Below are 24,835 nucleotides of genomic sequence, written 5' to 3' on the forward strand. Positions count from 1 at the left end.
TATTTCGTCATGGCAAAACACGACGTCATACGAATGAAAACTTTCAAGCTAAAGATTATTCCGTTACTTGTACGCTTCAAATTCGAATGATATCTCATTAAATTGAAGTTTTTCAGGTAAGTGCTATTTCATTTAAGATTCTGTTGCATTTATCGAACATTTATGAATTTGAAAAGTCAATATGGCGGATAACTCCTTAGTAACGACATGTCAATTGTGCATTTGATGGTAAATAGTAGCCATTAAACAAAAAAGAAATGTTAATTAAAAATCGCGAATGTTTGGTTTAAGAATTATAAGGATTAAACACATTTTTTCTAGAGGTTATTGATGTGTAAACCGGGGCGCTTACTCACAAACTTAACATAAAAGTCCGAAGGACTTTTATTCAGTTTGTGAGTCAATCCTTCGGACTTTTATTCAGTTTGTGAGTCAATCCTTCGGACTTTTATTCAGTTTGTGAGTCAATCGCCCCGGTTAAAACATCAATAACCTCTAGAAAAAAATGTGTTTAATCCTATAATAACATTTACAATCAAAACCCTTAAAAAAATTAATCAGGAACAACCTATAGATTAAAGTTTTATCATACTCAATATATATCCCTTGCAAGTTGTTAAATGTTTGCACAATATAAAAGCTATGTAAAGAAATGATTTGGTTCGATAATTTAACAAAAATGCAGACTGAGACTACAAATAAAAAACACAATTCCAAGAGTTGCTAGAAAAAAGAAAAAAGAAAATATAAAGAAAGATGCAATAAACTATTTTGAAAGGAAAGTCAGGGACAATGTTAAATTCATGTACAGTTGAAATTGCTTGAAAAGGTATCATGTAGTGGGTGCAGGTCTTCAATCTATGTGTCGATGATTCACAGCGATCAAACCCTGTACATTTAAAGACCAAACAGCCTATTGTTTATGCGCATCAACTAACGCAACTTGGTAGTGACATAAAAGCTCTATGACGTTGTTTCTAGCAATGAGAAAACGTCAAATTATAACGTCCTATTTCGCGTTTTTCATGGATTCCAACATGGTGTACGCTTTGAAAAAATACGTCTTCCAAGAAAAGAGGAATTAAGTGTCGCGCTGATATCTAGTGGAAATTAAACACAAATGGACACAAATGAAACTACACTATATTTAACCTTCGTTCTAATAAAAATGATAAAATATAAATTTTGAACTCGACTTTTTGCATTTACCCCGATCTGCATTTCATTTTTATTTTCTTTCACTTGCGTAGATTTTGTCTTTCATTTGCGCCGATTGTGTACAGGTAAATTATAGGTGAAAGTTATTGTTATGCCCCATTTATTATGCCCCATTTATGGGCATTATGTTTTCTGGTCTGTGCGTCCGTTCGTTCGTCCGTCTGTTCGTCCGTTCGTTCGTCCGTCTGTTCGCCCGTCTGTCCCGCTTCAGGTTAAAGTTTTTGGTTAAAGTGTTTGGTTAAGGTAGTTTTTGATGAAGTTGAAGTCCTATCAACTTGAAACTTAGTACACATGCTTCTTATGATATGATCCTTCTAATTTAATGCCAAATTAGAGTTTTGACCACAATTTCACGGTCCACTGAACATAGAAAGTGATAGTGCGATTGGGGCATCCGTATACTATGGACACATTCTTGTTTAATTTATCATGTAAACCTCTTTTGTTAGCCAGTTGTACATATGTTATGAATTATTTTAAAGCACTCCAATAAGATCACTAAAAACGTAAAACAATGAATTATTATCTGTTCTTGCCGAGAATTTGTATGCCACACATCTGTTTCTTGTCATTTCATCTGTTCTATACTTGTTGTACTTGCCAACAACGAAGTCCATCTTTTTCTTGTTTTTTTTTCAACTTTCTCGTGTCAAAACGAAGTTCACGAACAATATGACCAAAATTATCTTAAAACATAAGGAAACACTGTTTATTTCCATATATTACCAGTATAAATTCTAGGTTTTCTACATGTACAGTGTACATATATTTACTCGTAAATTAAATATAGTATCGGGCTAGTGATAAAAAAATATAATAGGCGCTATTGAAGGAATCAAATCAGCGCAAATGAAAGATCGATTTTTTTTTTTAAATCGGATTAAATCTCGTACGCCTGTGTAACTTTACACTGGTAAATTTTAATGTCTTACGCTTATAATTTGAACTTATGTGATTTTCAAATTGAGTATTCAGAAGGTTAGGCCGATAAACAATAATTTCTAGAAGTTTTGACATACTGGCAACGTATGCATGTAACTTATTGCTTGACGATTCTCGTAAAATAATGTCCGATCTTGCAATGAAGTTAAAATTTATTTATACTGCTAAATTGACAAAATCTTATGACAAAGGTTCATTGTCGTTTGTCATTTGTTTCATTTCAAAAAAGGAGAAATGATAAAGATTTCGCCTGATCTCACTGAAGCTTACAGCTAATTTACTAATGCATGTAGAGCAACACTTTGGTTAGCTTGCTTGCCTTGTTTATATATTTTTTATAATTATATTGGGATAACGTCCAATTGAATTTAAATATCATATATACAGTTTTACATACCTATATATGAAGATGTCACTCTTAATTACAAAACTTGAATAAACATTTATACAAACAAAGCAAGGAAGCCAACCAAAGCTTTACTCTACAAGCATTATGAAATTAGCTGTAAGGCAAAACATATTATTAAAATTAATACTCAGCGAATGTGAATTAAAATAAAAAAATTCGGTGTTTAAAACTAAATTGTTGTAAATTTAACTAATGACAAAAACAATTGCTCCAAGAATAATATCCAACATAAAATTTCTCACTTTCTTTAAGCTACAATGACCTGAAAGATTAAAAACAAATTTCGATTTTTCAATGCCGGCAACAACCTTGTCTTTGTTTTAATTCCCAAAATAAGCAATTTAGATTCATAATATTTTATCCTGTTTTGAGAAATCTTACATTGTAGTTTTTAACGGAAAATTATTTCTAAATTAATTTTTGAATTAAAATCTTTTGTATTTTATATTTACTGTCTCGTTTATTCAAAACACGTGAGGTAGTAATAACAGGGATTGTATTTTATGATAGGCTAAATGGATGTATAACGTTTTAGAATCAAAAACTTTAATTCATATATTATACCTATAATTTTAATTTCCTCAGTATATCTTAAATATTCAGAAATAATGAATTCACAAACTAGATGGAATAATTTCTATACGTTCGTCTTAGTCGGGAAAAATAATGGTATTAAGAAGTCCGTCCATGCTTATGTTTGTCCGTCTGTCAACAGTAGCAAATGAGTGCGTTAGAGCAAACTTCTCAAATAGTCTGTAAGTTAGCCAATGCAATAATTTTGCTAATGAGGGGCTGAGGACAAAAACAGACTTTCCTAACAAAAGCGGCGTAAAAAGTTATTTCAAACAGTTTTTCATTCCGACGTATGGTGATTCTGAAGGTTAATAATGTGCGGCAACAACATCATGAGATCTGATACTGATACATGCATATTATCTCTTGTATTACCGGATAATAAAGTTGGTGAATGTAGTATTCTTTGAAATTTAAATGTGGGGTTTCAAACGCCCAACTTGCGATTTTTTTCAAATAGTGCGCCGGCAAGGAAAGCTTGTACTATGACGTCAGATTCAATGTTCTGAAGAAAGACAACTCTTTTCTTCAAAACGAACGAGAAAAAAACATGAAAATTACTCATAACTTTTTTGAAAGGTCGGTGACATACACTTTTTTTTGCTTTAATTTGAAGAGAACGCATGGCACTTTCCTTCTTGAAATTTTTATGAAGAAATCACTGGTAGATATTTTTTAATACTGGAAACGTTTTTCATTTTTACGTTGTTTTTTTTTGGCGGGAATGAAATAAATCATATTTTTAAAGATCAAAACAATAAGAGTTTTAAATTCTTGAACCTGTATTTGATAGACACAAATCTACTGTTTAACGTGAAACAAGAATTATGCTTTTAGGTTTGATATAAAGGATTTTTTTTAGAGATAAGATAACAAGCAATTATCATGTTAATATTAGGGAAAACACGAAACTGAGGTTGCTATAGTGACAAAACTAAGTCGGTGACCCCCAATATTTTTCATCATATTTTGTTACTCAAATCATGAAATACCTCCACACAAAATTTTAAGGAAAAATCACTGGTAGAACTGAATAGGCTGTTTGGTCTTTAAATGACGTACCATAGCACCAAACAAAATTTGAGCAGGAACACAATTAAATTTTAGCTTTAGAAACATGTATAGGCAGACAAATCTTCTTGTAGAAACGTTATACAAGTTTGTATATTTAATAGGTTCGTCTTCGAAGACATACCCTTTCACAAGCGTTGTACTGACAAGAAATGCAAAAAGAGGTGGTCAATTTGACTAAATGCGTAAAATGTTTGCGATATTGGTTTGTTTTTAAAGAAGATAATCATTGGTTTGTTCAGTCGGAAAGCTGACCCCGGTTTGACCCCATTTCTTAAAGCAACAATGGAAGTCATGTGATTACCATATATGGGCATTTTTTTACCAAAAAAAGTGAAGCCCGTTTTTTTGGAATTTTTAGTTTTTTGCATGAATTAAAACTAATTTGCTTTTAAGTGAACATTCTTGAGTATTTCAGAAATATATTGATCCACTCAATTATGGATTAAACTATTTTTTTCTCTCAAAATGTGTCTTCAAAGTCTAGGTGTTGACCAAAAAAATCGGTCACTGGAAATTAAAATCGTAATTTTCTTTCTTAACTTCTCGGGAAGCTATGCTGAATTTAAATCATGTTATGTAACATAACTTTGACTATGATATGTCAAATTTGTGCCACTTAATACGCTATAATACGCAAATGTGCCACTTCGATGTGTCGATATTTCTGACGAAGCGGGGCCGATAGTAATTTACGAGTTACGTCCCTTTGTTTGACACTCTCATGATCAAACTATTATTATATTAAGCACCATATGCTGTTATTTACATGAGGATATTATTAAAATAATTTTATTGAATATATTTTGATACTAAAGATATGTGCAAAAAAATTAACGAAACACATTTTATCACTTTTCAGAACTCAGTCTCAGTGAAATACTCAAATAGGCCCTATGTCAGTATGTGCCATAAAATTATTATTCCAAGAGTTAATTTGATATTTATATTTTGGTAAGTATTTATCAAGACAGGATTAAAATGATCAAATACAGGAACTCCTTTTCATTACTGATACCTGATCCTACCTTTTTCATTTAAACTTAAACGAGACCATAATGAAAGTATTCTGAATGTAAATTCTTCATTATTTGAAATAAAAGGAAATTAGTTAGCAATTCTTGCATGAACAAACTAAATATAACAATAAATTGTGTCTCACTGATTCCATGCAGATTCTAATGAATAGACTCAAATTATAAAAAAAAACACTAAACCAATAAATAAATGGTTCTTAAATCATGAACTTGAAAATAGATAAGAACAAAAAAGACTGGGTCTAATATTTTTCTTCTTCTATTTGATTTTTTTCTTTTTTTAACAATTATGCATTTTTATATTTATATAAAAGTATTCAGAGCAGATTCTGAGTGCTAGCCTAAGTCAACAATATTATGTTTTAGATCACAAGTCATAAGTAAGTCACACTTCATGTCAGTATGAACATGCTTTGAATAAGAGTGATTAAAATGCTAGTCTGAAAGAGATTGTTTTAAGTTCATATTTAGGACAAGACTTTTCCATTTACCTTTGGCAGTTTTGTAGGACTACTTCATCACAATTTTTTTTATAATATTATAAACAATGAATGAGTTTTGGTTAAGGTTATGTAAAGACAGTATACGATTTCCTTACTGTTATGTCACACTCAGGAAATTACGGATCTGTCCGTCATTATGTCGAATTTTATTTTTGATGTCTGCCACACGGCAAAGCTAAACAAACATTTCTTTGGTATTCAACCCTCCACAGGGTGAGTTTTTGTTATACTGTAGTTTATAACCTTCATTTGTATGTCCGATATACGTATTTAAAGTCTAAGGTCAGTCCTTTTGAATTTAATTGTGATTTCAAACGATTCTCAGGAGTCATATCTCATGTCACACTTATTTTGTATTTTACATGTTAAATTAAGCATTCCGATGTTTATATGATGGTTATTTTTATTCCTGCATTTATTATAAACCAGTCCTAGTCAATTTAAGCTTCTTAATTCTCGATTTTTGATATTACTCCGTCAGTTTGTCAAAATATGTTTTGTATGGAACGCCATTAGAGCGATATATTTCGGCGTACGTTTTTTTCTTAAAACAGTATGTGTATAGAACGCTTTTCGTGTTATAATTTTGTTATCTAAGATGTAATTCTATGCCACTTTTTGATCATTTTTTGGTTGTTTCATAAGATAGACATATTTTTCATTGTATGGAGAACATTGTTGATATTAATTGTACCATTATTTTGTGAACATTGTCGATTGTGAACATTGTGCTTATTAGATTTCATTTTTGTATATTTTCAGTTTTTTACCCTCTCTGGAAGTCTGCAATAAAAGATAGTAACTCAGGTTTCAGCGTATCTTTGACATTACACTTACCTTGTTTTAGTTAAGTCAAACAATTCACTGACTTAAAGAGAATAATTAATCCAGTCAAATATTCACAGCTGAACTCGCCATTGCTTTTTCAAACAAACACACTAAATGTGTGTACATTGTGTAAAGATGCAAGTTGACATCGATGTGCAAGATAAAAAACTACAATGTCAAAAAATGTCTTTCGTTTGGAATTTAGTTCGAACGGGGTTTCCTAAGGGGCGATAGAACGTTAGACTTGATTTTTGTTTTAACTTTGAGATACTTATTATTAATTTTTTATATAGTTTGTATATTCTTTGTTTATCTGGAAAAAAAGAAGAAAAAAATAACAGTCATTTTCGCATAATTCTTAAACGACGATCAAAGGCATTACGTTATTTTTAAAAGACGGACAATTTATAATATGTTTAAGTTTTATTTTCTTTGATAATAAGAACCATGCTTGAAAAATCGAAAGAAATCTATTTCTGACCCTAATGGCAAGTAAGAAACAGAAAAAAAGAAAAAATTCCAAATTGGCGCCAAATTATTTTTTCCGCGAAATTAACGCAATTTCAGAATGGCGGGTTTTAATATCAGTCCCATTGTTGTCTTAAGAAAGTAGCAACAACGGTCGTTTCTAAGGGCTTGCTTTCCGACTGGTTTATAAAGATGATAATCTGAAAACTCCAAATAACCATTTCATACCAGTTTGTCAATCTAGGAAAATAAGAGAAAATATAAATAGAGCTACATGTAGCTGGGGAAAAGGGGGGAGCGGGATAAATAGATTGAGAAACTTTTTTGAATATTGAATAGAATATTCTAAAACTTTTAAACTAACCGAAAAATAGAGGAGGTCTGCAATAAAAGATAGTAACTCAGGTTTCAGCGTATCTTTGACATTACAGTAAAAAACCTTGGTATCGGGAAGAATAAACATGGATTCAGAAAGAACTTTGCGTGAGGCAAGGAGACTTACTCCAGAAGGACAATTGGTGTTTGAGGAGAGTGTAAGACAGTTTACTTCAAAACTACGAATTCAACACAGATATATAGACATGATTATGGGAGATATACATGAGCACACCCAGATGACTAAAACATTAGCTTGTACTTACAAGCAAGAACTAATGAAACATTTAAAGGAATATGAAGAAATTTCTCGCAAATATGACGACTATTTGGTTTCTCAACGGTGTGACGAAAGTTCTCGTGAGAGAGCTTCACATAGTATGATTGCTAGTTCAATACAACAGAAAGCCTCTATAGTAATAGATAATCTGGAAACAATGTTGCAAGCCTTTGATATGGAAGAACTACATAAAGTTAAAACTGAACAATTGACAGAAATCATTCAACCACCGGACGCTTTTAGAGAACCGTCAGATATTGGTGTCGATAGAAAATCTAGATGTTCAAGAGGAAGTTCACATCTTTCTCGGCAAAGAGCCAAAGTTGAAGCTGCAAAAACCAGAGCAAAATTTGCACAAGAAGAAGTTGAACTTATGCGTAAACAAACAGCCATACAAGCAGACATGAAACTTTTAAGTGTGACACGTGATATAGAGGAAGCTGAATGTGAACTGTGGGTCTTGAATGAGAATTTTGATGACGATTGTGCTATTTCAGAGCCAAATAAAGAAGACATTCAAAGACGTACTGCAGAATTCATACTAAAACAAACTGATCAAAATGACAATACGCCTTTCACTCAAAATTTAAATGTTGATGCACCTACGTTTATACCAGCAGTAGTAAGTCAAATCCCTACTGCCACGTTTACTCAGACAGACGCATGTAGGGAGTTTACTCAATTCATTGTTAAAAAGGACTTGTTATTATCAAGGCTCTGTAAATATGATGACACGCCTGGATATTTCTTAGCTTGGAAAGCTAGTTTTACAAATGTAATGCGTGAATTAAACGTTACTCCGTCGGAAGAAATAGACTTATTGACCGAAAGTTGCAAACAAGCATTGAGCATTCGAGCAGCTAATGCAGGAAACCCATCTCAAGGTGTAGCCAGGATTTGGGCTAGACTTCAAGACAGATTTGGAAGTCCAGAAATTGTAGAAAGTGCTTTGCGTAAGAAACTCAATAACTTTGCCAAAATAAGTAATAAAGACAACAAACGTTTATTTGAGCTTTTTGATATAGTTTCAGAAATAGAAGCAGTTAAAGAGAATGACATGTATAGAAGTATTTTTAGTGTTTATGACTCATCGGCTGGCGTAAATATTATAAAAGCAAAACTTCCATATAATATCCAAGAAAAGTGGACATCAGAGGCCACCAGATATAAGATTCAAAACCACTTGGTATATCCACCATTCACGGTATTCACCAAGTTTTTGCAAAGGATGGCAAAAATGAAAAATGACCCCAGTTTTTTCTTCGAGGATTGTCGAGAAGTCAAAGTACAGAATACTACTAATGCAACAAACAATCGTTATGGAAACACAAGAAATCAGTTATCTTGTGCACGTACTGAAACATCAGTGTTGAAACCGTTAGCAGATAAAGTAAAAAGTTCAGACTTGGTATGTCCTGTGCATGGAACAAGTCACTTATTGAACGATTGTAGAGGTTTTCGCATGAAACCGATTTCAGAACGAAGGGAGTTCTTAAAAAAGAATGGAATTTGTTTTCGCTGTTGTGGGCCTAAGCGCCATCTAAGAAGAGACTGCAAAGAGTTCTTGAAATGTTCAGTCTGTCAGAGTCGGGAACACCCTTCTGGTTTACATACCGATATAGAAAGTATTAAAAATAACAACCCCCCAGAATCTCACGAGGGGGAGAATGAATCAGGAGAAGTTAAGACAGCATGCACACAAATATGTGGTCAAGTAACTGGCACAAGTAAGTCATGTTCAAAACTAATGCTAGTAAAAGTGTATCCAAAAGGAAAACCCGAACAATCACGCATGATGTATTCTTTAATAGATGACCAAAGTAACAGGTCATTGGCCACTTCCAACTTCTTTTATTTGTTTTGTGATAATGGACCTGAAACTGAATATGGTTTGTCGTCTTGTGCAGGAAAATTCACAACATCTGGACGTTTATCTAGGGACTACGTGGTAGAAGCTTTAGATGGGTCTTGTGTGTTTGATTTACCAACTATCATCGAATGTAATGATATTCCGAACAATAGACAGGAAATAGCGTCGCCTAATGTGGCTATTCAGTATCCTCATCTTGTAGACATTGCTCCTTACATTCCTGAAATCGATGAGCATGCACAGATTGATCTTTTGATAGGAAGAGATTTGATATCAGTACACCATGTACTCGATCATCGTCTTGGCAAAGATAACCTCCCATATGCACAGAAGCTGCCTTTAGGGTGGGCAATAATTGGTGAAGTGTGTCTCGGGAAAACTCATCCGCCTGGCATTCTAGATTGCGTAAATGTGAACAAGACTACCATTTTAAGTAATGGCCGTGCTACTTTTCTTAAACCTTGTCAAAATGAATTACTAATAGATACGAACGTTTTCCGTACAACTGACAAAGATGAAAAAATTGGATCATCAATCGAAGACGATACATTCCTGAGGATCATGAATTCAGGTTTTGTTAAAGATTCAGATGGTTGTTGGGTTGCTCCATTGCCCTTCCGTGAGCATCGGCCAATATTAGAAAACAACAAACAATTAGCTTTAAAGAGAGCAAAATCTTTCGATTACAGCTTGAAAATTAATTCTACAAAACGAGAACATGTCATACAATTCATACAGAAAATCATCGAAAATGGTCATGCTGAAATAGCGCCACCATTGGCTATATCGTCTGAATGTTGGTACTTACCTATGTTTGGGATATATCACCCCAGAAAACCTGACAGTATCAGAGTTGTATTCGATGTATCCGCAGTGTGTAATGGTCATTCATTAAATAACATTCTGTTAAAGGGACCAGACCTCACGAACAGTCTGTTAGGGATTTTGCTTCGTTTTCGAAAAGAGGCTATAGCGGTTACTGCTGACGTCGAACAGATGTTCTATAATTTCAAAGTCAGTGAAGAGCATCGTAATTACCTTCGTTTTGTTTGGCATACTGAAAATGACATTGAAAAACCATTGATTGATTTCCGTGTGACTGTTCACGTATTTGGCAACAGCCCCTCGCCGTCAGTGGCAACTTATGGACTTAGGAAATCTGCTGAAACTGCTGATCAAGATGTGAAGGAGTTTGTAGATCGCAACTTTTACGTGGACGATGGTCTATTGTCGTGTCAAAATGTTGAGACAGCTGTTGATTTAGTTAAGAGAACACAAAACGCATTGTTAAGTGGTGGTAATCTTAGGTTACATAAAATAGCCTCAAATAGCAAATATTTGTTAAGCAAGTTTCCCGTTGATGATCTGGCTAAAAATCTCAAAGATCTGAAATTTGAAAATGACTGTTTACCTTTGCAAAGAAGCCTAGGTATGGCTTGGGATATTAACACTGACTGTTTTACCTTTCAAGTAGCACATGACATCAAGCCATTTAGCAAGCGTGGCGTATTATCAACGATCAACTCTCTTTTTGATCCGATTGGCTTTACAGCCCCTGTTTACAGCCCCTGATACTTACCTACATCCATGGAAACAGTGGATTAATACGTTACCTGATCTTGAGCAATGCTGTATTCCGCGTATGTATAGTGACATCTCCTATGCAGAAGCTTCGAACAAAGAAGTTCATATCTTTTGTGATGCTTCAAAAGAGGCAATAGGTGCGGTGGCTTATTTGAGATTAATTGACTCACACCATGTAACGGTTAGTTTTTTGTTGGGAAAGGCGAAGGTTGCGCCTTCACATGGGAATACTATTCCTCGATTAGAACTGTGCGCCTATGTTCTTGCGGCAGAATTATCTGATCTTGTCAAAGAGCATTTAGGTATAGATCAAAGTGAAATGTACTTTTACTCAGACAGCAAAATAGTGTTAGGTTACTTGACAAATGAGTCAATGAGGTTTCATGTATACGTTGGAAACCGAGTGAGACGAATTCGAGTCTCTTGTGATCCAAAAAGATGGAGACATGTTTCAACCGAAAATAATCCGGCAGATATCGCAACACGAGGAATTAACCCTGCAGAGTTATCGAATAGTATATGGATGAAGGGACCAGTATTTCTTTATAACGTGTCCCTTGGAAATTTAGATAATGGTCCACATCAGTTGGTTGATGCTGATAGTGACAAGGAGATTCGCCCAGATGTGCAAGTAGCTAAAACACAAACTGTAGATCGAAATAATGTACATAAATTAGGAACACATAGATTCTCAACATTTTCAGAATGGAGAACTTTAGTCAGAGCAATTTCCTTATTGAAACAACTTGTAAGAAATCTGGCCCATCATAACGATAAACCTGAACATTAAGTTGCATACAAACAACCAGATGCTTTGAAACGAGCCCAACAATTCATAATTCGTGAGGTTCAAATGGAAAATTATAGAAACGAAATAGACAATATCAGACAGGGAACATCGTTACATAACAACAGTTCTCTCTCGCAACTATTGGCCAGTCGCAATTGTTGAAAAGACATTCCCTAGTTTTGATCAGAAAGTCAGAAAGGTTCAAAGTCGTGTTGTGCGTGATGGGAAAGCAGTTAGTTATGTTAGACTAATCAACGAACTAGTAATGTTGGTAGAGCATGTGGAACTAAAACAAAGTGAAACAGATTAATGATTATAATTTTAACTCGTTGAATCTTCGGATAGTCAGAACATTTTATTACAGTTATTACATTTTGCATTGATAATTTGTTCATGTTATTTTCAAATTTGTTTATGAATTGGTGATTTCAGTTTTGAAATCAGAGGGGGAGTGTAATGTCACACTCCGGAAATTACGGATCTGTCCGTCATTATGTCGAATTTTATTTTTGATGTCTGCCACACGGCAAAGCTAAACAAACATTTCTTTGGTATTCAACCCTCCACAGGGTGAGTTTTTGTTATACTGTAGTTTATAACCTTCATTTGTATGTCCGATATACGTATTTAAAGTCTAAGGTCAGTCCTTTTGAATTTAATTGTGATTTCAAACGATTCTCAGGAGTCATATCTCATGTCACACTTATTTTGTATTTTACATGTTAAATTAAGCATTCCGATGTTTATATGATGGTTATTTTTATTCCTGCATTTATTATAAACCAGTCCTAGTCAATTTAAGCTTCTTAATTCTCGATTTTTGATATTACTCCGTCAGTTTGTCAAAATATTTTTTGTATGGAACGCCATTAGAGCCATATATTTCGGCGTACGTTTTTTTCTTAAAACAGTATGTGTATAGAACGCTTTTCGTGTTATAATTTTGTTATCTAAGATGTAATTCTATGCCACTTTTTGATCATTTTTTGGTTGTTTCATAAGATAGACATATTTTTCAATGTATGGAGAACATTGTTGATATTAATTGTACCATTATTTTGTGAACATTGTCGATTGTGAACATTGTGCTTATTAGATTTCATTTTTGTATATTTTCAGTTTTTTACCCTCTCTGGAGGTCTGCAATAAAAGATAGTAACTCAGGTTTCAGCGTATCTTTGACATTACACTTACCTTGTTTTAGTTAAGTCAAACAATTCACTGACTTAAAGAGAATAATTAATCCAGTCAAATGTTCACAGCTGAACTCGCCATTGCTTTTTCAAACAAACACACTAAATGTGTGTACATTGTGTAAAGATGCAAGTTGACATCGATGTGCAAGATAAAAAACTACAATGTCAAAAAATGTCTTTCGTTTGGAATTTAGTTCGAACGGGGTTTCCTAAGGGGCGATAGAACGTTAGACTTGATTTTTGTTTTAACTTTGAGATACTTATTATTAATTTTTTATATAGTTTGTATATTCTTTGTTTATCTGGAAAAAAAGAAGAAAAAAATAACAGTCATTTTCGCATAATTCTTAAACGACGATCAAAGGCATTACGTTATTTTTAAAAGACGGACAATTTATAATATGTTTAAGTTTTATTTTCTTTGATAATAAGAACCATGCTTGAAAAATCGAAAGAAATCTATTTCTGACCCTAATGGCAAGTAAGAAACAGAAAAAAAGAAAAAATTCCAAATTGGCGCCAAATTATTTTTTCCGCGAAATTAACGCAATTTCAGAATGGCGGGTTTTAATATCAGTCCCATTGTTGTCTTAAGAAAGTAGCAACAACGGTCGTTTCTAAGGGCTTGCTTTCCGACTGGTTTATAAAGATGATAATCTGAAAACTCCAAATAACCATTTCATACCAGTTTGTCAATCTAGGAAAGTAAGAGAAAATATAAATAGAGCTACATGTAGCTGGGGAAAAGGGGGGAGCGGGATAAATAGATTGAGAAACTTTTTTGAATATTGAATAGAATATTCTAAAACTTTTAAACTAACCGAAAAATAGTAAGTAAAACTATTACAATGCAACTGAAAAATAGTATATTATATAGATGTAATACAGATATGTTTTTCAAATAATGTAAACAATCATGATAAGGTTATTATAATATGAAACCAAATCGACAAAAGAAAGTTGAACGCATGTTTTGAAACACAAATATTGTTGTGAGATCAGCATTCTTTGTATCACTTGTAGACTCAACATCAAAGCCAAACTCTTTAACAAGATCTGATGTGCCAAGAAATGAAACACAAGGCGGTAAGACATTATTAAAGATCACCATTATCACCGAAGAAAAAGGCATAACAGTCGGTCATTCTTCATACTAAAAAAAATAGGTTTACTACTCCCTGTTTTTTGTTAGTAATGGTAATTAATTTATTTTTTGAAATAGTGTTCGCTGGGCTGCGTAGTTCAATGTTGATCAATGTTAGTGTGGCTGATTGGCAGTGTGTGATACAACAGTGACTACTCTTTTAACCTTTAAGCTAGGAAATGCGCTTACAAAGATGTCGATGTCAGAATGGTTGATGTACTCTTTCTTTCGTTAAGTAATTTGAATAACCTTTAAAACACTCCCATGACATGCATATAATGTGTTATGTGATTCTGAATATATTTTGGCAATAACAGAGAAAATCGTCGTGTAAACACATTTTTATGGAAGGAAAAGTATTACAATGAAATACCAGTAAACGGTTTTGTGGACAAATGAAACATGACACGCGATCTTTTTCGCAATTCTGATTCACAAAATGTATTCTCAAGATATGTATTAACAATTCTTAAATTGCGTTTCACACTTTCCTGTAGGTACACAGATTCACGGCGTACTGATTTATGTTATTTGTTCAGGATCAGTCACTTTGATTGTCATAATGGCCATAGGAACAATGATGTACCACAGGCAAATATGTGGGAAGCAAAGAAAGGCGTCAGGAGAGACACGAAAATACGAACTGACAGACATAAAATCATTCCAAAAAACAAAGGGTAATGGTTCTATGACATCTAGACCTCGTGCAAGGCATGTTCATACATACACTACGTCGGAGAATTTAGAAAACGTATAAAACTTTTCCTAATTATAGTTAATTGAAGATTACCAAAAAATGTAGCTGTGAAAACATTATAACTAACATGTAAATAAAGCTGAAAAGGCTCCAGGGTTTGTATTGAAATGAATTCATAATCGTACAACATGAGTTTTAGAAATATTAAATGCCCTTAGAACTCAAAATGATTTTGTTGGCGCCTGTTAATATGCATCTGTCCTAAGTAAGGAGCATGTTCAGTGGTTATCATTTGTTGATGTGGTTCATAAGTGTTTCTCGTTTCTCGTTTTTTATATAGTTTAGACCGTTGGTTTTCCTGTTTGAATTGTTTTACACTAGTCATTTTGGGGCCCTTTATAGCTTGCTGTTCGGTGTGAGCAAAGGCTACGTGTTGAAGGTCGAACTTAGACCTATAATTGTTTACTTTTTACACATTGTGACTTGGATGGAGAGTTGTCTCATTGGCACTCATACCACATCTTCTTATTTCTATCTCCATTTTATTCTTTTCAACTGATTGTATATATTATACTCTCGCTGTATATGACTATCAGCAAACATACACATATTGTATATGGGACTGTCCCAAAATAGGACCTGTAATTGAGTTCTTGTCGTTTGTCGCTGTTTATCTTATTTATGTTTTGTTTTGTAGTTTGTTCACTGTTACACCACTGTCCCAGGTTGGGCGCCTTTTGATATGCTTAAACTCGCCTCATTCTGTATGTGCATGTCCAAATGCGGGAGCCTGTAATTCAGTGGATGTCGTGTGTTGTATATCATTTATGTGTTTAGCATATTTTTTAATATAAATCAAACCGTTAGTTTTTTCGTTTCAAATGTTTTACATTAGTCTTTTCGGGGCCTTTTATCGCTTCCTATTCGGTATGGGTTTTGTTCATTGTTGAAAGCCGTTTGGTGACCTAGTATCTATACTATTAAATGAGAAGACCTCATTTTGTGTGTCGCTTCTCTTCATTCCACAATAAATTAATCATCATGCCTCTGTGTCCTATAGGTACCATACATAGTCTCATTTGTCATTCTCGCTTATGATTATTCAGTTTGGGTTACTTTGGGAGGAAAACGAAAATGAAGGCGTTCGGATATTATTTCCGTCTTCGGACGGACTTTTAAGTCATAGACAAGACTTCCATTTAGTAGATATAAGAAGATGTGGTATGAGTGCCAATGAGACAACTCTCCATCCAAGTCAAAATTTATAAAAGTAAACCATTATAGGTCACAGTACGGTCTTCAACACGGAGCCTTGACTCACACCGAACAGTAAGCTATAAAGGGCCCCAAAAAATTACTAGTTTAAAACCATTCAAACGGGAAAACCAACGGTCTAATCTATATAAAAAACGAGAAACGAGAAACACTTATGAACCACATCAACAAACGACAACTACTGAACATCAGATTCCTGACTTAGGACAGGTGCAAACAAATGCAGCGGGTTTAAACGTTTTAATGGTACCAAACCTTCACCCCTTTTCTGAAACAATAGTGTAACGTCACAACATAGAAAGACACACTATAAAATATCAACTGAAATAGCTTAACTCAATCAAAGGACATATTAACTCCATTGAACATACACTGAACAAATAAATTTGACCTATGACACAATGTAAATACAAAATAAATAAACTAACCCAGCAGGCATTTCAACGTTGAAACAACGTTGAATCAACGTTGATCTATAACGTTGAAAAGACGTTGAAATAACAGTTGGTTTTGAAAGTTGACACAACGTTGAATATCTGACGTTGAAACAACGTAATATTTTCAACATTGTATCAACGTTGATTTTTGATTGAATATAGGTTGAAACTTTTAAAACATTGAAACAACGTCACCCTAATATTGCAACAACATTCTTTCATGTTGAAATAAGCAATGCGTTGCTTGTTGTTGGTTCATCTGTCACATATGTGTTTGTCGTTACAAATTTAGGCGGTTGGTTTTTCTCGTTTGAATTGATTATTGAAGGGTTTATTGTGTCCGGGTCTTCTATTGCGGTCTATACGGTGTGGTGTGTGTTTATTGTTGAAGTCCGTTTAGTGACCTCCACGTCAATCGGACTCTGGTGGATATTTGTCTCATTGGAAATCATACCACATCTTCTTATATCTGTAATAGTTAGAAACCACACAAGATATTGAAGCCACATATCTCTACAGAGGACATCAGCAAGATTTGAAAAAAAAAACAGTACAACAGATGTCAAGTTTTGACAAAAGCTAAATTAAATATAGCCAAAAGGTGATCTGGTAAATGAATACAAATAATCTCTTAATCAATTTTTATTATTTTCGTGAAAATGAATTGTAGTCTCTAAACCCCTCCAACCATTTCTGGTGCACAATCCTTCTTTAATTCAGCTTCTGTTATCTTTGTGTAGGCCTCCATTACTCTTCCTGAAAAAACAAACACAAATAATATTTTGTAAACATGACTTAGCAATTACGTAGAACGTCAAAGGCAGGGAATAAAATGTTATATAGGCCAGGTTTTTTTTTAAATACTTTACTGGTTTATATAATAGCGGATCCGTTTTAACCATTTTTTTCGCTCCTGTACATGTACAATGTAGCAATGCCGCCCATCTCGAGCACCACGATCTATTGTTCAAATGCCAACTATTTCGGCCACCATATATTTTAACAATGCCACCCATATCAAGCACCATGATCTATTGTAACAATACCACCCATCTCGAGCACCAGGATCTATTGTAACAATGCCACCCATCTCGAGCACTAGGATCTATTGTTAAAATGCCACCTATCTCGAGCACCAGGATCTATTGTACAAATGCCACCCATCTCGAGCACCAGGATCTATTGTAACAATGCCACCCATCTCTAGCACCAGGATCTATTGTAACAATGCCACCCATCTCAAGCACCAGGATCTATTGTTAAAATGCCACCCATCTCAAGCACCAGGATCTATTGTAACAATGCCACCCATCTCGAGCACCAGGATCTATTGTAACAATACCACCCATCTCGAGCACCAGGATCTACTGTTAAAATGCCACCTATTTCGAGCACCAGGATATATTGTAACAATGCCACCCATCTTGAATACCAAGATAGATTGTAACAAATCCATGCCACCCATCTCGAACACCAGGATCTATTGTAACAATACCACCTTTCTTATTGATTGCAGAGGTTATGTTTTAAATTTTATATGCATTAAAAAAAATTTTCATCCAAATAAAATCAAATCAAATCAAATGTCTTTACTAGTATTCCTAATTAAAGGGCCCATATAGAGCATATAAATCAATACAAATCACAAAGTTCACACAAACAACACAGGCAATCCAACATACATACTGATTATTGATAATCAAAAATGTTAAAAATTTAAAAAAAAATACATACCTTGACATCTATTACTTTTATCCTTAAATCTTTCTTTCCTAAGTTACTGATCTGTCCCTTTCCTAAGTTACTGTTCTGTCTCAAATACCTGTGCAAAAAAAAAGAATAACATCGATCATCATCGCCATGCAATATTTTAAATTTGTAAAATTCGATTGAAGAGTAAAAAGAAATTATTAAAAATTTCAGAGCATAGTTGACAATAATTAAAATAGTGTGATTATGGATGACGGGTTAACATTTTAGATAAAAAAGGGGGAGATGATAATCTTACTTCGCAAAAGTTCCTTTTCTTTAACAAATCAGCAGTAAATAACTAAAATGAGCTGTATGTAGGCTGAGTATAGTGTTTCCAGATTGTAGTACATATTTATATAGAAGTGCAGTCATAAATTTGAACGTACAACAAAAAAGATGATGTACACACTGAAGTCAGTAATGTTATCTTTACAACATACACGATAACGAGATTTTCAAAATATACACGCACGTTTGTGCATTTATAATCTCCCAATGTTAATATCACACAAGCATTAAAAGACAATTAATACAGCAACGGATAATAATTTAAAGAAACACTTACATTTCTATGAATTCTTCTTTGCTGAAAACGGTCCTAAATATTGTCAAGGAAAATTATACAAGTTCCGCGTTTGAAAAAGGCGGTCACACACGTGTGGTCATACATTAATCAGCATCATGTCACGTGATAATTTTATCAATAGATTATTGGGAGTGCTAATCCTCGTGTATCAGTTGTATAGATGCCGCACTTTCACATGCTGTGTCTTATCTTTGATTAAAATATTTCCGGATAATAACAAATTAGTTAGTAGCATATTTCAATGAATGATGATTTAAATTTGTACACTTTTATGATTTTGATAAACGTCCCGGTTTTTGAATATTCCTAATTTTACTAGATATTGTACAAAAAAAAATGAAAGGAAACATTGATTACAATTTTTCATAGCAAAATCCTTATTTATGAACTTTTGTTAATACAATAACAAAGGATGTACAACTATAATGATTCACCTTTAACGCTGATGGTGGATAATTTTTTACACCGATGCAAACAATTTTTTTTTCTGGACGAACCTCCATCGTCGACATGTCAACCAACATTTAACGTTGAAACAACATATTTATTTCAACCTAACTTCAACATTGAAAATTCAACTAAAATTCAACGTTGAATCAACTAACTTTCTGCAACATAACTTCGACGTTGCTGTTACAACGTTGAAACAACGTTGAAGCAACGTCATGACGAAATATCAACCACATTTCAACGTTGAAATGACGTTGCGTGCCGGGTGGGAAGGGAAGAATAATAAAAGTTACATGTTATATCGGTAAGAAATGTTAAACAATTAAAGAAAAACAATATGCTCGAACAAAAATACCACCCATTTGCAATAACTTTAAACACAGGTAAATGAAAATAATTTTGTTGTTAGGTATACGTGTACAGTACCAATAGAGAAAGGAAATATTATTACAAAATAAATAATTTTGATGTTCATAGTACGAAGTGAAAATTTATAGTTATACCAAACACTTATCAAAGCTGTTATATAGACCAGATATAACCCTGAATAACATTAAATAACATAAAAGCAATACAATTAGTATCAACAGGTCAAATAAACAAGAAAGTACGATTTGAGAGTACTCGCAGTTACTGACAGCTAGTTAAAAGCCAAAACAATTAATAATAAAAAATCATGCATCAGAGACTAAAATCAACTAAAACACATCCCAGGGATTTAGTATTTTAACGTCATGGACAGTCAAAGAAGACATGACTAGTGCAATGCCAAAAATAAATGTATCGACAGACAGTAGGATAGTTAGGAGTTTAACCTCTTTATAGGTATAAACGAACGTGGGTGTGTCTTAATACATCCCACTTGAAAAAAAATACAAATTTAGTTATGTTTTAATTTGCTGATGACAAAATCACCACGCTGAAGTACGTCCATTATTCATTTTTCATTATTCAAAATTCAATAATGAATAATGAAATAGTTCACTATTCACTATTCAATGTTAAGTGATGAATACCAAAACATATATATATATATAAATTAAAATAATCTACGTGGTCTTTTTTTTTATTTTCACTGGACTTTGCTATTCTTCATCCTCTAATTATAGATATAACAAGTCGATTGTTCAGCAATGACCATTAGAGGGGTTACGGAGGACCTAAATGCCAAAATACGCGTGAAAATTAAGAAATAGCCAATTTTGAATAATGAATTGGATATTTTGAATAATGGAATGGACTGCTGCAAACCTTTAGCCCCTAATTATAGATATACCTTATAGCTCATTCGAAAGCTTATTAAGAGAGAAACAAAACTTTTATAGTCAATATGTTCCGCAACGCATATTAGAGGAGTAACGAAGGACCTAAATATCGAAATACGCATGTACATTAAGAAATAGCTTATTTTGAATAATGGAATGGACTGCTGCAACCCGTCAGCCCCTAATTAAGGAAAAATTTATACACCAAATTAAAGCTTATTGATAGAGGAATAAACTGAGTATAAACGATATGTGCCGCAATGACCATTAGAGGGGTTACGGAGGACCTAAATGCCAAAATACGCGTGAAAATTAAGAAATAGCCAATTTTGAATAATGAAATGGATATTTTGAATAATGGAATGGACTGCTGCAACCCTTTAGCCCCTAATTATAGATATACCTTATAGCTCATTCAAAAGCTTATTAAGAGAGAAACAAAATTTATATAGTCAATATGTTCCGCAACGCATATTAGAGGAGTAACGAAGGACCTAAATATCGAAATACGCGTGAACATTAAGAAATAGCTTATTTGGAATAATGGAATAGACTGCTGCGACCCTTCAGGACTAATTACAGAGAAACCTTATACGCTATTCGAAAACTTATCGATAGAGGAACAAAATTGTTATAATAAATATGTGCCACAATGCCCATTAGAGGGGTTACGGAGGATCAAAATGCCAAAATACGCGTGAAAATTAAGAAAAAGCCAATTTTGAATAATGGAATTGATATTTTGAATAATGGAATGGACTGATGCGACCCTTCAGCCTCTAATTACAGATATGCCTTATTCGTCATTCGAAAGCTTAACAATAGAGGAACAAAAGATATATTGTCAATATGTTCCGCAATGCCCATTAGAGGGGTTACGTAGGACTTAAATACCAAAATACGCGAGAAATTAAGAAATAGCCAATTTTGAATAATGGAATGGACTTATGCGACCCTTCAGCTTCTAATTACAGATATACCTTATACGTCATTCGAAAGCTTATCAATAGAGGAACAAAAGGTATATAGTCAATATGTCTCGCAACGCCTATTAGAGTTGTAACGGAGGACCTAAATGTCGAAATACGCGTGAACATTAAGAAATAGCTTATTTTGAATAATGGAATGAACTGCTGCGACCCTTCAGGACTAATAACAGAGAAACCTTATACCTCATTCGAAAGCTTATCAATAGAGAAACAAAATGGTTATAATCAATATGTGCCGCAATGCCCATTAGAGGGGTTACGTAGGACCTAAATACCAAAATACGCGTTAAAATTAAGAAATAGCCAATTTTGAATAATGGAATGGATATTTTGAATAATGGAATGGACTGCTGCGAGCTTTCAGCCCCTAATTACAGAGAAACCTTATACACCATCCAAAAGCTTATAGATAGAGGAACGAAAGCTATATAATAGTAAATTGTTTGTGTTTGTCTTCCGAAAATGGTTGTAGGATTATTGTAACTTGAATTTTTGCTTTGAAAGAAATATTTACATATGGGATTCTCCGGAGATATCGAATTGGGAAGAGAAGTAATATATGAATAAGGAGATGTGGTATGTTTGCCAAAGAGACAACCACCTAACAAAAGTTCAAATGAAATGGATGATAGCAATTATAGGCCACCATACGACCTTCAAGAATGAAAAAAATCCATACTGTATAGTCGGATATAAAAGGCCCCGACATGAAAAATGTGAAACAAATCATTTGGGAAAAATAACAACCTAATTTATAACAAAACAATTTACCATATGGCCTTCCAAATACCGTTTCGATTCCTAACATCACTGAAGAGACATTAATTGTCGAAATCCGGATATGGTGCACAAATTTTTGCACCTCATGTTTGCGGTATACCATTTTTCCGCAAGTTTATTGTTTTCTGTTTGGTAATTAATTAATAATAAGATCTATTTTGTTACATCTTGTGATCCGTTTATTTGGCAATCGACAATGGCAGTCAGCAGGGTTTAAGAACATCAGTTGTTCGACCTGCTAGTCAAATGCGTTTTGTTAAAATATACTTTTTCACTCATTTGGTCTTTTGGAAAATGTTGTTTGTGCAGTATTTAGACCCCTCTAACTAGAAATTAGTTTTGCATGCACACGTATAAAAATTGCGGAATGCGTTGGATAAAAACCGCAATTTTTATACGTGTGCATGTAAAACAAATTTCTTGTTAGAGGGATCTAAATACAGCACAAACAACATTTTCCAAAAGACTAAAAAGTGAAAAAGTATATTTTAACAAAACGCATTTGACTAACAGGTCGAACAACTGATGTTCTTAAAACCTGCTGACTGCCATTGGCGATTGCCAAATAAATTGATCACCAGATGTAAAAAATGGATCTCACATATTAATTTAGTACCAAACAGAAAACAATAAACTTGCGGAAAAGATGGTATACCGCAAACATGAGGTGCAAAAATTTGTACACCATATCCGGATTTCGACAGTTAATGTCTTTTCAGTGATGTTAGGGATCGAAACGGTATTTGGAAGGCCATATAATTTACCTCAATTTAGGATAGACTCTTGCATTTTAAAGAGTCGAAATAGGATGAACGGATCATATAAACCCGAAGGAAAATATAATACAAGCCCAAACGAAAAAATATAAACAAGTCTAAATTGAAAACAACGTTCAAACCTAAAGTATGATTGCGTTGGATAAAAACCGCAATTTTTATACGTGTGCATGTAAAACAAATTTCTAGTTAGAGGGGTCTAAATACAGCACAAACAACATTTTCCAAAAGACTAAAAAGTGAAAAAGTATATTTTTACAAAACGCATTTGACTAACAGGTCGAACAACTGATGTTCTTAAACCTTGCTGACTGCCATTGGCGATTGACAAATAAATTGATCACCAGATGTAAAAAATGGATCTTACATATTAATTTAGTACTAAACAGAAAACAATAAACTTGCGGAAAAGATGGTATACCGTAAACATGAGGTGCAAAAATTTGTACATCATATCCGGATTTCGACAATTGATGTCTCTTCAGTGATGTTAGGGATCGAAACGGTATTTGGAAGGCCATATAATTTACCTCAATTTAGGATAGACTCTTGCATTTTAAAGAGTCGAAATATATGTCTGCCTATGTGTAGTGAGTAATTATGAATATAATATGTGTTTTCAGCCGTGTATCACCTTCACTGGTGATCCAATAAATGGATCTGTCGTAGAGTTGTCACTTGTTTAGACGTACTTATCATATATGATTATTTCTGTGACTGCATCTTACGATCCTTTACGACAGATAATTTAACTAATCTGCAATCAATTCCATCTTCATGTCTAATATATCATGTACTGTGTTACAACTCTAGATTCTACTGACGAGGAAAGTTAATACTAGGTCGCCGAAAGCTGAATTTTTAGATCAGTCTAGGTGGCCCTGTGGTCTAATGCACTGGACACAGTGCAGGTGGTGTTGTCTCGATATCCCAAAAGCATGAGTTCGAAACCCGGCGAGGGAAGAACAAAAATTTGCTTCCACAAATTTTCAGATTTAACATTGTTGTGCTGAGTAATTATATATATATATATATAATTCCAGACCATATGAGTATTTGGACCGTACGCGTACGGTCTGGACCGTATGCGTACTTTTTCAAAATACGCATACGGTCGGACTGTACGCGTACGGTCTGCCTAATTTTATGAAGCTGGTCAAGTTTATTAGATACAAATGTATATTACAGATCAACATAACTGAAATCTCGAATTAATATAAAAAGTTCAATTGTAATTGAAATAAAAACTTAATATTTTAAATATTTAAAAAAGTCACGTTAATTTAATCTGTTAATCTCCTGCATTTAGCATGTCAGTAATACATGAAATTGAATTGGGCTCACTGAAATTGAAGTTATCAGAAGTAAACATAGTAATGTGGGAAGAAAAGTTTTTAAAATATTTAGGAACTTTACTACAAAAACTGTCAAACCAGCTGTTTACTTGTGGGAAGACTGATAGAAATAAAAATGTTTTGATAAATGGGAAAAGTGATTCAGCGAGACACGCAACATTGAAACTACACATTGGAAAACAGAA

The 24,835-nt window shown here is 33.6% G+C and overlaps 1 protein-coding gene and 1 long non-coding RNA gene across 2 annotated transcripts in view; one reads left to right on the plus strand and one right to left on the minus strand.

Annotated features, from left to right (window-relative positions):
• The window catches only part of LOC127714683 (uncharacterized), a 230,980-nt gene that overhangs the window by 88,922 nt on the left and 117,223 nt on the right, over positions 1–24,835 (plus strand). The gene's annotated exons all lie outside the window — the stretch shown is intronic.
• LOC127714706 (uncharacterized) lies at positions 17,325–19,268 on the minus strand. Its single transcript, XR_007987877.1, has 3 exons — positions 19,015–19,268; positions 18,432–18,519; positions 17,325–17,453 (listed from the first exon to the last, which is right to left on the minus strand). It is a non-coding gene; the product is annotated as an uncharacterized LOC127714706 (long non-coding RNA).

This window comes from Mytilus californianus, unplaced genomic scaffold, assembly GCF_021869535.1.
Source record: "Mytilus californianus isolate M0D057914Y unplaced genomic scaffold, xbMytCali1.0.p SCAF_9, whole genome shotgun sequence".
Lineage (NCBI taxonomy): Eukaryota > Metazoa > Mollusca > Bivalvia > Mytilida > Mytilidae > Mytilus > Mytilus californianus.